The following is an 18,919-nucleotide window of genomic DNA, read 5'->3' on the forward strand; positions in this document are numbered from 1 at the left end:
AAGTTAGGCCCGTCAGTTGGGACTTAGCACACCACCCAAGACGCAAGGCTAGTGCATACCGTGGAGGCCACTGCATAGGCTATTTGAAGCCACCAGCAGTGCCAATGCACTATGAGAGCTATGTCTCATTTCCAGAAAATAGATGCCTGCCTGGCCATCAAATGATGTAGATGTTGATTCCCATAGGGAACCTAAAATATTTGTCCTGAATGAGTAAATTTATAATACCAATATAATGGTCCATTTTTGGACATTATAAATTTTCCAGCTAACTCATTCTTGGTTGCCTGCGTTTCACCCTTGTGTGCTCAGTTAGGCTCGTCAGTTGGGACTTAGCATACCACCCAAGACGCAAGGCTAGTGCATACCGTGGAGGCCACTGCATAGGCTATTTGAAGCCACCAGCAGTGCCAATGCACTATGAGAGCTATGTCTCATTTCCAAAAAATAGATGCCTGCCTGGCCATCAAATGATGTAGACGTTGATGCCTATATTTGATATAATTTCCCTGGAATTATAGGTTTTTTTGCTTTTTGCTTTAAGTTGCACCGACACAGATAGGTCTTATGGCGACAATGGGATAGGAAAGACCTAGGAATCGGAAGGAAGCGGCTGTGGCCTTAATTAAGGTACAGCCCCAGCATTTGCCTGGTGCGAAAATGGGAAACCACGGAAAATCATCTTCAGGGCCGCCAACAGTGGAGCTCGAACCCACTATCTCCTGATTACTGGACACTGGCTGCACTTAAGCGACTGCAGCTATCGAGCTCGGTGGAATTATAGGTTACTTTGACCACATTCATATCAGAATAACTTGTCCCGATCGTCAGACGGCGGTTACATACATCAACCGGGAAGGATTTAATTATTACATTTACTGCCAAGTAAGCACACATAGTGACACTAAAAAGTAGGTTATATGTGTGTGTGTGTTTTTCTGTGGATAAATGTTGCGCTAATTCAGGTAAGTTTTCAGCAGCTATGAGATAGGAAAAGGCAAGGACTGGGAAGGAAGAGCTGTGGCTATAACAACAGCTCCAGTATTTGCCTGGAGAACTACGGAAAACAATCTTCTGGGCTGCCGATGGTGCGTTTTGAACGTATAATCTCTAGAACGCAAGCTACATCTATTTGGCCCATACAACTCATTCAGTTACACAGTACTATAATTCCATCTTCCAATCGCAGAAGCTAGGTACTTAGAATACACTTAACGTAACAAAGCTATAATCAAAGCCACACTTCCTTGTACAATGGTGTGTCGCTTTAGTGTTGATAATATTATGAGATTTTATTTCCACCGTAAGCAATATTCTTACACTGACTGACAGAGCAAATGCAACACCAAGAAGGAGTGGTTCGAAAGGGATGAAAGTTGGGGAAAAAACAGAGATGGCACGGACGAATAATTGATGTTTATTTCAAACCGATATGCAGGTTACACAATGCGCACGGCATCGACTCAGTAGGATGTAGGACCACCGCGAGCGGCGATGCACGCAGAAACACGTCGAAGTACAGAGTCAATAAGAGTGCGGATGGTATCCTGAGGGATGGTTCTCCATTCTCTGTCAACCATTTGCCACAGTTGGTCGTCCGTACGAGGCTGGGGCAGAGTTTGCAAACAGCGTCCAATGAGATCCCACACGTGTTCGATTGGTGAGAGATCCGGAGAGTACGCTGGCCACGGAAGCATCTGTACACCTCGTAGAGCCTGTTGGGAGATGCGAGCAGTGTGTGGGCGGGCATTATCCTGCTGAAACAGAGCATTGGGCAGCCCCTGAAGGTACGGGAATGCCACCGGCCGCAGCACATGCTGCACGTAGCGGTGGGCATTTAACGTGCCTTGAATACGCACTAGAGGTGACGTGGAATCATATGCAATAGCGCCCCAAACCATGATGCCGCGTTGTCTAGCGGTAGGGCGCTCCACAGTTACTGCCGGATTTGACCTTTCTCCACGCCGACGCCACACTCGTCTGCGGTGACTATCACTGACAGAACAGAAGCGTGACTCATCGGAGAACACGACGTTCCGCCATTCCCTCATCCAAGTCGCTCTAGCCCGGCACCATGCCAGGCGTGCACGTCTATGCTGTGGAGTCAATGGTAGTCTTTTGAGCGGACGCCGGGAGTGCAGGCCTCCTTCAACCAATCGACGAGAAATTGTTCTGGTCGATATTGGAACAGCCAGGGTGTCTTGCACATGCTGAAGAATGGGGCTGCCACCGCTTGGCGGCGGATGCGCCGATCCTCGCGTGCTGACGTCACTCGGGCTGCGCCTGGACCCCTCGCACGTGCCACATGTCCCTGCGCCAACCATCTTCGCCACAGGCGCTGCACCGTGGACACATCCCTATGGGTATTGGCTGCGATTTGACGAAGCGACCAACCTGCCCTTCTCAGCCCGATCACCATACCCCTCGTAAAGTCGTCTGTCTGCTGGAAATGCCTCCGTTGACGGTGGCCTGGCATTCTTAGCTATACACGTGTCCTGTGGCACACGACAACATGTTCTACAATGACTGTCGACTGAGAAATCACGGTACGAAGTGGGCCATTCGCCAACGCCGTGTCCCATTTATCGTTCGCTATGTGCGCAGCACAACGGCGCATTTCACATCATGAGCATACCTCAGTGACGTCAGTCTACCCTGCAATTGGCATAAAGTTCTGACCAATCCTTCTTGGTGTTGCATTTGCTCTGTCAGTCAGTGTATATGTGGGCAAGTCGTGCTCATGCTTAGCCATATTTGAGTAATGTGTAGGAAGATGACAGCTGGCTAACGTTTGGCGCATGCACCAATGAATTTCATTGGTTGCGACAAGCAAAGAATTCCATGGAAGATACTTCTATTTCCATTTCCAATATTGAAGCTTTAACATGTTGAGTGCCGAGCTGATTGTAGCACACTATTCCACTGGTGCCAGGCCATGAATTTCAAATAATATTCCGCCTTATAGGCTGTTTATGTAATCTTGGTATATATTAATATGATGTAAACTTTATCTCATCATACCAAGGTCATGTGTGACGCTATATGGTGTCACATCAATTTTTACGAAACATAAAATATAGGAAGGCTAAGTTAGGAATGAACTCTATGGATGAAGCTGTACGCACAAACCGGCTTCGGTGGTGGGGTCATGTGAGGCGAATGGAGGAGGACAGGTTACCTAGGAGAATAATGGATTCTGTTATTGAGGTTAAGAGAAGTAGAGGGAGACCAAGGTGATGATGATTAGACTCAGTTTTTAACAATTTAAAGATAAGAGGTGTAGAACTAAATGAGGCCACAGCACTAGTTGCAAATAGAGGATTGTGGCGACATTTAGTGAATTCACAGAGGCTTGCAGACTGAACGCTGAAAGGCATGACGGTCTATAATGATGATTTATGTATACAATATAGCGTGACGCCATATGGTGTCACAGACTGTTTTGAAGCTTTATATGGAATGTACTATACAACACAAATTTCAAATACATCAAATTTATGTGCTAATTCAAACTAACACAATATTTATGAAAACATACTGAAATGCAAAACAAGTACTTATATTACATTATGTACTGTTACCCCTGCAGGCGGGGAGATGAAGATGAAAAATACACCCCCAGTATACCCTGCCTGTTGTAAGAGGCGACTAAAAGGGGCGACCTAGGCGCGGGCACTGATTGTGGTTTGGTACCATGTATTGGACCCCTGTGGATGGGAAGGGTTGAATACATCCACAGGTAATCCCTGCCTCTCATAGAAAGTGACTAAAAGGGTCATACGTAGGTGCTTTGAAAAGTTCTCGGAATGTACTAGAATTATCTTTTTTTTTTTTTTTTTTTTTTTTTTTTTTTTTTTTTTTTTTTTTTTTTTGCTATTTGCTTTACGTCGCACCGACACAGATAGGTCTTATGGCGACAATGGGACAGGGAAGGGCTAGGAGTGGGAAGGAAGCGACCGTGGCCTTAATTAAGGTACAGCCCCAGCTAGAATTATCTTACCTCGGTGGAACTGCTTTTATTTTTCAACATAGTCTCCCTGTAGACTAATGCATTTGGTCCAGCGATGTTCCACTTCCTTGATCCCATCTCGAAAATGAGATTCCTCCAGCCCTGAAAAATACCTCTCCAATTCGGCTGTCAGTTCTTCCCTTGTAGAAAATCTCCGTCCACCGAGGAAAATTTTCAGCTTGGGGAATAGATGAAAGTCTGATGGTGCCAAATCAGGTGAATAAGGTGGATGTGGCAACAATTCGTACCCCAGTTTATGAAGTTTTGCCATGGCAATAACACTTGTGTGCGGCGGAGCGCTGTCCTGATGAAAGATGACCTTTTTCCTTGCCAAACAAGGCCTTGTTTCGCGTATCTTTTCCTGTAGTTGGTCTAGGAGGTTTGCATAGTATTGCCCCGTAATTGTTTGGCCAGCAGAATGCCTTTTGCATCCCAGAAAACTGAGGCCATGACCTTTCCGGCCGAACGCACTGCCTTTGCTTTCTTTGGTGGTGGTGAATCAGCATGTTTCCACTGCTTTGACTGCTGTTTTGTATAGTGGTGGACCCAAGTTTCATCTGTAGTAACAAACCGGTGCAAAAAATCTTCCTGGTTGCACCGAAAACGGGCCACTATTTGTTCGGGCATTTCCAATCTGGTGCGTTTATTGTCCAATGTCAAGAGCCGCGGCACCTATCTTGCGGATAATTTTTTCGTACCCAATTCTTCGGTTAAAATATAATACATCAGTTCAGAAGACATCCATACAGCTTCAGCAATCTCCCGCACTTTCAGTCGACGATCCTCCATGACCATTTTATGCACTTTTGCGATAAATTCTGGGGTCGTAACACTTTTTGGCCGTCCACTACGCGGATCATCATCCAAGCTCTCCCGACCAAATTTAAACTTGCTGGTCCACTTGGCAACAGTTGAAAATGAAGGAGCAGAGTCCCCCAGTGTTCTGAAAGTCGGCATGAATTTCCTTTGCTTTCATACCTTTCTTTACTGCTCGAATCTCAGGTTTTTCCATTGTCACAAATCACTACGTGGGAACAACAACAAAGAGTCATCACTACCACACTCCTGCAACTAGAGCACTGACGCGCCACATGTTCACTCACAAAGGATGTGTGATTATTGCGTGGGAACCTCGTTGCTCTAGCACGGGCATCTAGTGGTGATTCTGAGAACTTTTCAAACCGTCCTCATATTTTATTTTTGAGGGTTTGTTGTAGACCGATTCAAGATTCTTGATGTGTGTACTTCTGTGGCTAAAGAAGTATCAATTTGAAGATTTAGATGCTCCTGGCTAGTAAATGGAATATCTTTCTGTGCCCCTACACAAGGACCCCAGTCATCATTGTTCACATGATTGTGTACACCATTTGCACTCGCACCATCCCCACCTATAATGTCACTATCACTATCGCCACTGTCTTCCGCATTACTCGATACATCCGTCATGCTGTCAGTCCACTCATCGTCACCAGTGTTATATTCACTGTCATCAACACTTACATCTTTCTCTCCATCAGAATCCATCAGTAATTCACAAATATCCAATTCACTAATTCTCTTTTTGGTAAGTCACTTACCATTTCCACCAAGAATATTACCAATATCTTCCATTTCTTTATATTTTCGCACAACTCAAACCGAATGATAATTCAAATGTAAACGAGGAAAAAACAATACCTGGCGCGCTTTGACTTGTGAGAATGACCAGTGTCCAGTCAGTGATTTTGGAAGAATACTGTGGCACCGTATGGTGGTACATAGTAGCAATACATAGCTGGAATAGACCCTGTAGTTTGCTCCTCACACAGTAACAATTTTACGCACATAGATGTCACAGCTGATTTTCTACAGTGCATCGGCCGAAACTCTATTGTGCCGCCATATGGCGTCACGCCATCTCAAATTTGAAGACCAGCGTGACACCATATGGCGGCATGTGGCACCCAATGTGTTAAACGATGTCTAGCTAAACATTGGCTGAACATTGTTTATGCAATGGAAGATCGTGATCAACTTAGACGTTGTCCAAGGCTTAAAACTAGTCATCGTTTCTGGAAACGGCCCCCTATGTCTCTCAGACATTGGCCTACACTGCATACAGTAAATACGTTTCAGGTATTGTGACATATATTTTGTGAATTTTTTTTTTTTTTTTTTAAGCACTGTGAATGAATAATGACACTTCCTATTAGTCTATCAAATTTTGATAGACAGAAATAGCTGAAGTGTAAAGGGACATGTTTCTCAAACTTAAATTTAGTAAAACACTTTTTTATTTTTTTTTATTTTTACAAGTTGCTTTACATCCCACCGACACAGATAGGTCTTATGGCGATGATGGGATAGGAAAGGGCTAGGAATGGGAAGGAAGCAGCTGTGACCTTAATTAAGGTACAGCCTGGTGTGAAAATTGAAAACCACAGAAAACCATCTTCAGGGCTGCTGACGGTGGGGTTTGAACGCACCATCTCCCCAATGCAAGCTTACAGCTGCACGCCCCTAACCGCACGGCCAACTTGCTCGGATCACTGATGATTGTGCTTACAGATATTTTTTCATCTAATTCTATATACTTATTTAGTGGAGTTGTCACTGTGGGGGGAAAGGCTACGTAACATCAAAATCTGATGAGAAGACATGGCTCAGGAGAAACCTGAATCTGAAAGCTAGATGATGCATAGAAAAGCAGTTCATAGAATGAAGACCAGATGGCAGCAGCAACCACCGAATGTTGTTGCTGTTGTCTTATCAGTACACACTACATAGATGCAACAGGAACGGTGACTCTAATGTGCTGTGAATTGGATCACTGTATTGATTCAGTAAAGTGAACGGAATCAAATGAATCTATTCCGTAAAATGAATCGAATATTCCATCACTAATCATTATCGTCATTAGCACCATTGCTATTCAATTTGTACATTCATGACCTACCAAACACAACATCAACTAAGTTCATATATGCTGATGACATCACACTGGTAGCACAGTGTAATAACTTTGAGGACGGTGAACAAATTCTGACGGAGGACCTTAAGAAGATGTCAACTTTCTTTAGGACCTGGAGATTGATCCCCAGCCCAACAAAAACTGAAGTCTCTTGTTTCCATCTAGCGAATCGTGATGCAAACTACAAACCAAGAGTTCTGCTCAATGGATGAAAGCTGTGGTACAATCCTTTCCCAAAATATCTTGGAGTCACTTTAGATAGAACCCTTAGCTACAAAGAACACATCACTAAGCTTTCTCATAAAGTCGCCGCAAGAAACAACATACTGCATAAGCTCTTTGGTACCTCCTGGGGAGCTTCTGCTGATTGTCTATGTTTAACTAACATTAGCCTTGTCAACTCGGCTGCTGAGTACTATGCTCCTGTCTGGTCGGAAAGTGTACATGTGAAGACGGTAGACACGGAACAAGTGCCCACCATCTTGATCCCACAAAGAAGCCAAACGGTTTTGACCTACCGAGGAACCTCTGGTGCCGTATCAACAGGTTAAGGACTGGGCATGGTTGTTGCAATTATTTCAGGTACAAGTGCGGTCAGTAGCGTAGCCAGGATTTCAGTTTGGGGGGGGCCCATTCATCCAGAATTTTATTTTGATAGGTGTCCAAACTTCCATCGTTTAGGTGGTGTAGAATACCTAAAAAGGTAATGAGTGTCCTTGGATCCAAGTAAGAGCGGTGGATTCGTGTTGATTCCGGAAGCGAATAGTAATCTTCTTCTTCTTCTTCCCGCGCTTTTCCCACATTGTGGGGTCGCGAACTGTGTCCCACATGTGGATTTGGCCCTGTTTTACGGCTGGATGAACTTTTCGATGCCAACCCTATATAGAGGGATGTAATCAATGTTGTGCGTTTCTTCGGTGGTTGGTAGTGTAGTATGTTGTGTGAATATGAATATGTTGGGACAAACACCCAGTCCCCAGCCAGAAGAATAAATCAGACGCGACTAAACTCCCCTACCCAGCCAGGAATCGAACCCGGAACCCTCTGAACCGAAGGCCTCAACACTGATCATTCAGCGCATGAGTCTGACTCCGGAAGCTAATATTAATATACATTACATATAAAATGCTTAATAAAAGTACATTCGTTAAAACTCCTGGGGTGTCTGGACTCCTTGGATGGCAACCTCCCTCCCCTCCGGTTACCTCTGTTACTTCGATCCAACATAACTGCAGCATTTCATATATTCCAAGTACAAGTGAAATGAATGCAAGAATAAACAGTTTGAGTAAGGATGCAATATTCTGGTTTAGAATAAATATGGTAATGTTATTATAATAATGGTCATGTGATAAGCAATAAAGAAGTGACATTTTATACAAATAATGCGGCAAATATATACACACACACACGCGTCGAATACAGGTTTCTCGTCCTTCTTGTCCATGGCTAGATGATGAAGGCAAGAGAATGATGGCCCACCATGGTTCGTTATTTCGACATTATAAACAAACCCTAGATAACACAGACTTCGAATATAACCACATCTTAAAGGAGAACATAACACAAAAATCAAGTTGCCTCAGAATCAAAGAGTGTATTGGACAGTGTATCGCACAAAGCAGTTAATCAGAAATAAAACATTTATATATTTCCGGAATTTAGCTAACAACTTAAATTCTAATCGCGCATGGCAACTTAGAGCTCTAGGAATAGGAAAGCATCAACAGAGACAGACAACTCCTGACATTCCACTTGGCAAACTGAACGATTACTTTAGTAGAATAAATATTCAACCTAGCCAAATTAACTGCACCGACTCACCGCCCTCTCCTCCAGCCAATCCACCATTTACATTTCACAGTGTCACAGAAAATCAGGCTTTGTACTTGATTAAAGCAGAGACCACAGGTGTAGATGATATTCCTACTACTTTTATACATAACATTATGGGTGCTATCTTGCCTATACTGACGCATATACTGAACTACTGTTTACTAAACGGAACTTCCCCTACTGTCTGGAAAACAGCCAATATTATATCGATACCTAAGAGTTTAGAGCCACAATCACCCTCTGACTATCGTCCTATGTCCATACTCCCTGCGCTTTCTAAAGACTTTGAACGTTTAGTATACGAGCAAGTTCTGGAATACCTAAATAAAATGTTCTTTCGGAACCTTTGCAATCTGGATTTGAGAAGGGTCACAGTACCGCGACAGCACTTTCGAAGTTTACTGAAGACATTAGAAACGCCATGGACAAACGACTGCTCACTATACTTATCCTTCTTGACTTCAGTAGTGCCTTTGACACTATAGTAATTCCGACTATGATAAAGAAAATGGAACTGCTAAATTTCGACCTGGCTGCGCTTAAGATTTTTAGTTCTTATCTGAGTAACCCTCCTCTGCGAACCATGTGACCTTGCCGCGGTGGGGAGGCTTGCGTGTCCCAATGATGCAGATAGCCGAGCCGCAGGTGCAACCATACCGGATGGGTATCTGTTGAGAGACCAGACTAACGAATGGTTCATCGAAAGAAGGGTAGCAGCCTTTCGGTAGTTGCAAGGGCGGCAGTCTAGATGATTGACTGATACGGCCTTGTAATAATACTCAACATGGCTTAGCTGTGTTGATACTGCTACACGGCTGAAAGCAACGGGAAACTACAGCCGTAACCACCTCCCGAGGACATGCAGCTCGCTCTGTATGAATGATGTACTGATGATGGCTTCCTCCCGGGTAAAATATTCCGGAGGTAAACTAGTCCCCCATTCGGATCTCCGGGTGGGGACTACACGAGAGGGGGCGATCATCAGGAAGATGGATACTGACATTCTGCGAGTCGGAGCGTGGAATGTTAGAAGTTTGAATCGTTGTGGTAGGTTAGAGAATCTGAAAAGGGAGATGGATAGGCTAAAGTTAGATGTAGTTGGTATAAGTGAAGTACGTTGGCAGGAAGAACAGGATTTTTGGTCAGGCGATTACCGAATTATCAACACGAAATCAAACAGGGGTAATGCAGGAGTTGGTTTAATAATGAATAAGAAAATAGGGCAGCGGATAAGCTACTACGACCAGCATAGTGAAAGAATTATTGTCGCCAAGATAGACACCAAACCAATGCCCACCACAATAGTGCAGGTCTATATGCCTACTAGTTCAGCGGATGATGAAGAAATTGAAAGAATATATGAGGAGATAGAAGATTTAATACAATATGTCAAAGGTGACGAGAATCTAATTGTGATGGGAGACTGGAACGCAGTGGTAGGCCAAGGAAGAGAAGGTAGCACAGTAGGAGAATTTGGATTGGGATAAAGGAACGAAAGAGGAAGTCGGCTGGTTGAATTCTGCACTGACCATAATTTAGTCCTCGCCAATACTTGGTTCAAACACCACAAACGACGGCTGTATACGTGGACGAGACCTGGAGACACTGGAAGGTATCAAATAGACTTCATTATGATTAGGCAGAGATTCAGAAACCAGGTGTTGGATTGCAAAACTTTCCCAGGAGCAGACGTGGACTCTGACCACAACTTGTTGGTCATGAAATGCCATCTGAAATTGAAGAAATTGAAGAAAGGAAAGAATGCAAAAAGATGGGATCTAGACAAGTTGAAAGAAAAGAGTGTGATGGATTGTTTCAAGGAACATGTTGCACAAGGACTAAATGAAAAGGCCGAAGGAAACACAGTAGAGGAAGAGTGGAGAGTCATGAAAAATGAAGTCAGTAGGGCTGCTGAAGAAATGTTAGGAAGGAAGAAAAGATCAACTAAGAATCAGTGGATAACTCAGGAGATACTAGACCTGATTGATGAACGACGAAAATACAAGAATGCTAGAAATGAAGAGGGCAGAAAAGAATACAGGCGATTAAAGAATGAAGTGGATAGAAAGTGCAAGGTAGCTAAGGAAGAATGGCTGAAGGAGAAGTGCAAGGATGTCGAAGGCTGTATGGTCCTGGGAAAGGTAGATGCTGCATACAGGAAAATCAAGGAAACCTTTGGAGAAAGGAAATCTAGGTGCATGAATATTAAGAGCTCAGATGGAAAGCCACTTCTAGGGAAAGAAGACAAAGCAGAAAGATGGCAGGAGCATATCCAACAGTTGTATCAAGGTAACGATGTAGATAATTTCGTTTTGGAACATGAAGAGGCTGTTGATGCTGATGAAATGGGAGACCCAATTTTGAGGTCAGAGTTTGACAGAGCTGTGAGTGACCTAAATAGGAACAAGGCACCTGGAATTGATGATATTCCCGCTGAATTACTGACTGCCTTAGGAGAAACCAGCATGGTAAGGTTATTTCATTTAGTGTGCAAGATGTATGAGACAGGAGAAGTCCCATCCGATTTTCAGCAGAATGTTGTTATACCTATTCCCAAGAAAGCCGGTGCTGACAGGTGTGAAAACTACCGCACTATTAGTTTAGTATCTCATGCCTGCAAAATTTTAACACGTATTATTTACAGAAGAATGGAAAAACAAGTTGAAGCTGAGTTGGGGGAAGATCAATTTGGCTTCAGAAGAAATGTAGGAACACGTGAAGCAATCCTGACTTTACGTCTGATCTTAGAGGATCGAATCAAGAAGGACAAGCCCACGTGCATGGCATTCGTAGATCTAGAAAAGGCATTCGATAATGTTGATTGGACCAGGCTATTTATGATTCTGAAGATGATAGGGATCAGATACCGAGAACGAAGAATTATCTACAACCTGTATAAAAATCAGTCTGCAGTGATAAGAATCGAGGGCTTTGAAAAAGAAGCAGCAATCCAGAAAGGAGTGAGGCAAGGCTGCAGTTTGTCCCCTCTCCTTTTCAATGTTTACATAGAACAGGCAGTAAAGGAAATCAAAGAGAAATTTGGAAAGGGAATCACAGTCCAAGGAGAGGAAATCAAAACCTTGAGATTTGCCGATGATATTGTTATTTTATCTGAGACTGCAGAAGATCTCGAGAAGTTGCTGAATGGTATGGATGAAGTCTTAGGTAAGGAGTACAAGATGAAAATAAATAAGTCCAAAACAAAAGTAATGGAGTGCAGTCGAACGAAGGCAGGTGATGTAGGGAATATTAGATTAGGAAACGAAGTCTTAAAGGAAGTAGATGAATATTGTTATTTGGGTAGTAAAATAACCAATGATGGCAGAAGTAAGGAGGACATAAAATGCAGACTAGCACAAGCAAGGAAGAGCTTTCTTAAGAAAAGAAATTTGCTCACTTCAAACATTGATATCGGAATTAGAAAGATGTTTTTGAAGACTTTTGTGTGGAGCGTGGCATTGTATGGAAGTGAAACATGGACGATAACTAGCTCAGAAAGAAAGAGAATAGAAGCTTTTGAAATGTGGTGTTACAGAAGAATGCTGAAGGTGAGATGGATAGATCGAATCACGAATGAAGAGATACTGAATCGAATTGGTGAGAGGAGATCGATTTGGCTAAATTTGACGAGAAGAAGAGATAGAATGATAGGACACATCTTAAGACACCCAGGACTTGTTCAGTTGGTTTTTGAAGGAAGTGTAGGTGGCAAGAACGGTAGGGGTAGACCAAGGTATGAATATGACAAACAGATTAGAGCAGATGTAGGATGCAATAGCTACGTAGAAATGAAAAGGTTAGCACAGGATAGGGTGGCATGGAGGGCTGCATCAAACCAGTCTATGGACATGACTCAAACAACAACATCTGAGTAACCGTCAACAGCGTGTAACATTGAACGACAGGCCTCAAAATGGAAAATGAAACTTAGTGTTGCCCCACAGGGCAGTATTCTTCGGCCCTTAATTTTCTGTTTTTATATCAATGACATACCATCTGCGACAGGAAATAACACCCATGACCTCTGTGCTGACGATCTTCAAATACATCGACACTGCAAGACGAGATATTAACAGGGACCTCCGACGACTCAGTGTATATGCACAACGAAGCTTTCTTACACTAAACTGTAAAAAATCTCAGACAATTATAATTGGATCACGAAAATTACTGAGCTGCTCAAGCAATGTCCCAATCCCGCCTATCCTACTGAATGGTAACATTATTCCCCACAGTAAAACGGTTAAAAAATCCCGGCGTAATGATGAATGAAACAGTTGATTGGTCTGATCACACGAAAGAAATACGTAAAATGATTTTTGGAGTTCTTCACCCTCTTAAACGGCAGAGGGATGTATTTCCATTTGAGATATAGGCCAAACTAATACAGACACTCATTCTCCCTATTCTTGATTATTGTGACGTTGTTTTAGTTGACATGATGAGAAGAAACGCTTAAACTTCAACAAGCACTGAATTCCTGCCTGCGATTTATTTACAATATCGGGTACGATGTTCATATCACCCCATACTATCAGGCTGTCTCATCGCTGAAGCCTGATAAACGTCGGCAGCTACACACTTTAATGATGATGTTTAGGAGTGTTAGTTGAAAGTCAGCCACTGTATATTTCTTCTGAATTCATCTTTTTATCATCATTTCACAACTTAAATACACGTTCTAGATTCATTATTTCTATTCCACTGCACCACACAAATAAAATTAATAGATCGTTTGTGGTGACTGTTGCCAGATTATGGAATTCCCTGTCAGTTCAGGTCAGAGAAACTAGCTTTTCTTAATCACGATTTAAGGTCACCTGCCGAGACTACCTGCTGAGGACAGCGGACTGCATGGTTGAAGTATGAATTTGTGCGTTCCTGAGGATTAGAGTTTTTAATATTTATTAGTTCTAATATTAATTTAGTTAGTAGTATATTTAAATTTATTTTCAATTCTATTAATTTAAGTAGTTGTAACTATTTTAAGTATCTCAGTATTTCATTTCAGATTCTGATTAGTATGTGGTTAAGTGTACGAGAGGGCCTGGAGCCCTAACTTTGCCACTGTACTGAAGGCACTAATAAATACACAAACAAACAAACAAACAAACAAACAAACAAACAAACAAACAAACAAACAAATAAATATATAATGTAAAGCGTGTGGGTACAGATATTTTGTTAGTTGGTAAAGAAAAATACACGTTACAACATATGCTATGTAGGGTTTACCTTGTCCTATTAGTTTCTCTCGCGGTTAGGGACACGTAGCTGAGAGTTTGCATCTGGAAGATAGTGGATTCGAACCCCACTGTAGGCAGCCCTGAAAATGTTTTCCCGTGGTTTCCCATTTTCACACTAAGCAAATGCTGGGGCTGTACCTTAATTAATGCCACGGCCCCTTCCTTCCCACTCCTAAGCCTTTCCTATCCCACTGTCGCCATAAAACCTATCTGTGTCGGTGCGACGTAAAGCCACTAGCAAAAAAACAAAAAAATAATGAACATTTTGAAAAAGAAGAAAAAGAACACCAAATACTGTTATTATTAAGAAATCACTCGATAACTCCTATATGTTGGCATATTTCAAAATATGTAATTATACAGTCTATGGAAGCTAAATAAATGAATGAATGAACAAAGACTCGAAAGAACAAGAATAAAACTATTATTTGTATAACTACTTGTTGAGGCTTTCCCTTTCATAAAATAAGATGGTAACATGACAAAAGGGACAAAATGACCTAGAGTGAAAATTCTCCAAAATATTACCGAACAAATCTTAATTAAGGTACAGCCCCAGCATTTGCCTGGTGTGAAAATGGGAAACCACTGAAAACCATCTTCAGGGCTGCCGACAGTGGGGTTCAAACCCACTATCTCCCAGATGCAAGCTCACAGCTGCGTGCCCTTAACAGCACGGCCAACTCACCTGGTAGAAAATGATTCATTGATGAGATAAGTTAAAGGGTGTACCAGATAAGGAGCACATTTTCTAACAAGTTTTGTGGGAATTTCATCTACACGTGTGGAAGTTTTGTTCTTCAAAGACTGTATGATTTTAAGAACTTTCAATTTTGTTACTGGAGTTAGTTGCATAGAGTTTTGCGCAAAGTTTGGGAGTTCTGGTATTACATCAGATTAATTTGCATTTTCAAGTTTGTATGGTAGGGATAGAAAGAAATCATTTATATAATTAGCCAAATGATGAGGGTCATTCACTTGTATTCCCTTATCATTTTTTTAAGGCAGTAACTTTATTTCCAACCTCATGTCTGTTGGTATTCCATATGGTTCGTGATTTATTGCACGACTCTTTAACTTTCTTGTTATTGTGCATTATCTTAGCTGCCCTAAGAACTCTTCGATAGACTGATTTGTAGTTTTTAACATACTTGCAAAAATCCAAGTCACAACTCTGCTGTGTTAATCTACTTAGTAATTTACATTTTTGACTTGAAATCCGTATACCCTCAGTGATCCATGGCTTTTTTGAAGTTTCATTAATTACTGCAAGTATTTTTAGAAGATGTAATCAAATTGCATTAAAAAGCTGTTTAAAAAGGTTCTATACTTTTGGTCAATGCTATGACCAAATGTTATTGGATCCCAGGTCTGAAGTTTAAGACTTTCAATGAAATTGCCACATGCAGCTGCAGAGAGAAAAAACCAGTTAATTGTGCTTGCTTCATTTTGGTTGAATGCTTGTTAACATCCTCAATTTCTACTTGCAAAATTTGAGCATGATGATCTGATAATTCCAAATTTATATTGGTCGCTTGCATTTTAGAACAATGGAAATTAATACAAATGTTGTCTGTCGTTGTAGCTGAGGTGGCAGTTACCCGGGTGGGTGTAAAAATGAAATGTTTTAGATTACAACTTTGAAGAACGTGCAGTAGTCATGATGTTGACGGAAGGTTTACTTCAGCGAAATCTATGTTAAAATCACCACAAAGTATTATTTCTGCGCTGCTATTCCTACCAACAATCTTATGAAGGACTTGATCTAATTTTCCTAAGAAAATCTCAACATCAGCATCCGGTGAACGGTACACGGTTAACAGAATTACTCTTTTACCATAGGGAAGCTTAAATTCCACTGAAGTTAGTTCAAATTCTAATTCAGAATTATGCACATCAAGATCCTTCCCTTCTTTACATTCAATTCCTGACTTAGCAAAAATACAAACTCCCCCATGCTCTTTATTAACCCGACTGGAACTACTTGCCATATAATAACCTTCGATATTAATGAGTTCAAGTGCATCATTATTACACCAATGTTCATCCTAACAGATAAACATAATATCCTGTATTGAATTTAAAATTACTTGTAATTCTAAAATTTTATTTTTAAGACACTGAGGGTGGCGTGCACCAACCAAGAGTAAGTTCTACTTCCATAGTAAAGTACTCTTGAAGTCAGCATTCGGCAACTTCCATACGAGAGTAAATTACTTCCAAAGTATTTTAGTCCTTTCAGATAATCCTGGATTAAATTACTACAAGAGTAAAATGTTGAAGAGCACCATCTTGTAGTATATTACTAAAGAAGTAAATAACGTACGAATATAGGTTAGAATTTACTCTCACGTCGTGCATGGACTTGTTGACTAATGATAATATCGTGCCGTATATGAGAGGAAAGACGTTTCAAATGTGTTTATGGATTACTTAGATTATATTGACGATCTCGACGCAGAAAACGATGGGAAATGTAATAGTGCGTGAAAGGCGAGAGATGTGTAATGTGCACAGGGTGAGTTTCAGGAACGTTTTTGGTCTTAGGAAGGAATCCTTTACTTTCCTTCTAAATCTACTTGGAGATTACTTACAGCCGAATTCCTATCTTAATTTTGTTGTATCTCTCAAATTACAGTTGCTGTATGCCCTACGAGTGTTTCGTACTGGAACATTTCAGTACAGTTGCCGGTGATCTAATTAACGTTTACTGCACAACTGCTGGCCATATCTTTGATCGCGTGGTTAAAGCACTAGTTGAGGCCAAATGCAGTCTCTACTGTATTTGTTGAGGCTAAGAGGGAGGTACGCCTGCAAATGATGATGATTGTTCGGAAAATAAAAGGATATACTTCACGTTGGCAGTTTCCACACATAGTGGGTGCAATTGACTGTGACTGCTCGCATATTCCCATTTTTTGCCCTCTCGGTGACAACGGTGAACTTTTCAGAAATCGGAAGAGGTTTTTTTTTTTTTTTCAATTTGCTTAACGTCGCACCGGCACAGATAGGTCTTATGGCAACGATAGGTCAGGAAAGGCCTAGGGATTGGGAAGCGGCCGTGGCCTTAAGGTAGGGCCTACATACCCAGCATTTGCCTGGTGTGAAAATGGGAAAATTTTGCTGTGGATGTAGGCGATCTATATGAAGAAACCACCATCAGTTTTAATTTTTCCCGCTTGTCCATGACTTTCTGCTTTGCTTTCGCCTTCGCTTTTAAGTCCTTCTACAGAATCTTAACTTGCTCTTCACTGTGTTTTCCGTCACTTGAAGCACTGAATTCTTCTGTCATGACTTACCATGAATGTCTTTTCTTATCCAGCATCTTTATGTTATGTTTCTTACACCCTATATCCTTTGCATAGATCGTCATTATCACTATTAACAAGCATTTATCATTTTTGCTTACGTTTTTCCCCCGTTTCCTATCGCACATAACCTTACCCATTTAAATTTCTTTAAAGATGATACACGAACACAACACTACTACGCGAGTAACGAACGCTACTTCTGTAGTAGTAACTAAAAGAGAAAATTGTACATCAACTCTCCGACGTTACTTCCGGTGTAAATAACTCCCTTAGTAATTTACTTCTGTAGTATGGACTTCTTTAGTAAATGCTACTTCCGTAGTAATTTACTCCACGATGGTGCACGCCACCCTGAATGTTCTGATGAAATATTTTGAACTGCCTATTCCCAACCTCCAAGTCATTATTTAATTCTGGATCCACATTCTGGATTGAAATGTTATTGGGTCCAGAATCTAACATGTTTCCCAGAATAGGTAGTTCTAGGGCAGTCTTTTCCTGATCTTTACTGGTAATGATGTTACTTATTAACTTGCTTACATACTGCTTCCCCAGTCTTTTCAAGTGCATGCCATGCCTCATGTGAGAAGTTCGGTTCAATTTACTTATGTCTAATAATGTAACATTTTTTAAATGACGACATATTTGCTTGAATTTCTCATTTGTGTCCTTGACAGCTTTATTTACAATTGACAAGTCAGTTAAATCATGCCCATGGGGCACATTTGTCACTATCACATTTGTATGGGTCAGCTTACCTAGAGTCCTTTTCAGAATACTTGCGGCCTGATGGCCTTTGTTTCTCGTTTCGTCGTCGGTTCCGCCGACAATAACTATGACGTTGTTAACAATTAAATTGAAACAAGAAATAAAGAGGTTCAACCTATTCAATACAATGAAAATAAGAAATTTAGTACTACATTCTTATTTGATAAAAGCGGTACCGGTTTCGACCACCAATCTGGGTCATCATCAGCCGATTAAACAAGAATACAAAAACAATGCACACGAAAACAAAAAAGTGAAGGATAAGTCTTTCACAAAAGCAGTTCAAGAAGCACTGTAACACAATAGGGATTAGCATTGCGCGATTTTAAATCCTAAAATCCAAAAGAAGTCTTAGATCAGTCATTTATATGAAGCAAGGCGCAAGCTCCTGAAGAGCAGCACAACACACGTAATTTCCGGCACTGTGCCTCAAAATGTTTACGAGAAGTGGTGAACAGTTCAGTGAATAAGCCTGCAAACACTGCCAGGCACGAAGTCACAACACGATTAAATAAATCAGAAGTCCCAAAATTGTGTAGAAGTCGAAGACAAGTCACTTAAATGAAGTAAGATGCTAGCTCCTGAAGATCAACACAACATACGCCTGGCTTCATAGGATTTAAAATCGCGCAGTGCTAATCTCTATTGTGTTATAGTGCTTCTTGAACTGCTTTTGTGAAAGACTTATCCTTCACTTTTTTGTTTTCCTATGCATTATTTTTGTGTTTTTGTTTAATCGGATGATGATGACTCAGATTGGTGGTCGAAACCGGTACTGCTTTTATCAAATAAGAAAGTA

At 41.4% G+C, this 18,919-nt stretch overlaps 1 protein-coding gene across 1 annotated transcript in view; it reads right to left on the bottom strand.

Annotated features, from left to right (window-relative positions):
• Positions 1–18,919, bottom strand: part of Rtel1 (Regulator of telomere elongation helicase 1) — a 168,671-nt gene that overhangs the window by 63,176 nt on the left and 86,576 nt on the right. The gene's annotated exons all lie outside the window — the stretch shown is intronic.

Source organism: Anabrus simplex, chromosome 3 (genome assembly GCF_040414725.1).
Source record: "Anabrus simplex isolate iqAnaSimp1 chromosome 3, ASM4041472v1, whole genome shotgun sequence".
In the NCBI taxonomy this organism is placed as follows: Eukaryota; Metazoa; Arthropoda; class Insecta; order Orthoptera; family Tettigoniidae; genus Anabrus; species Anabrus simplex.